This window comes from Odontomachus brunneus, unplaced genomic scaffold (assembly GCF_010583005.1).
Source record: "Odontomachus brunneus isolate Ranch 3 - 2012 unplaced genomic scaffold, Obru_v1 Obru_scaffold_061, whole genome shotgun sequence".
In the NCBI taxonomy this organism is placed as follows: Eukaryota; Metazoa; Arthropoda; class Insecta; order Hymenoptera; family Formicidae; genus Odontomachus; species Odontomachus brunneus.
This window is the reverse complement of record NW_022639511.1, coordinates 1,466,387-1,466,639: the sequence shown is the minus strand read 5'-3', so window position 1 is coordinate 1,466,639 and position 253 is coordinate 1,466,387.

Genomic DNA, 253 nt, shown 5'->3' with positions numbered 1-253 from the left:
TTTCGCTTACCGTACGCGGAGAATCAACCTTCCATACTTAGAGCGATCCTTGAGACCCAATTTTAAATATATATTTGATTAAAATCCCAAACCCCCGTGCGTTTGACATTTTTATCCTCCCACAATCATATTAATATTAAAAGTTATATTAGTATTTAATAGCACTAAGACATCCGTGCTAGCTCCTTATGTGCCATTAATATTTCACTATCATATGTACACAATATAAAGCGTCTCTCAATCAAAGTGATAG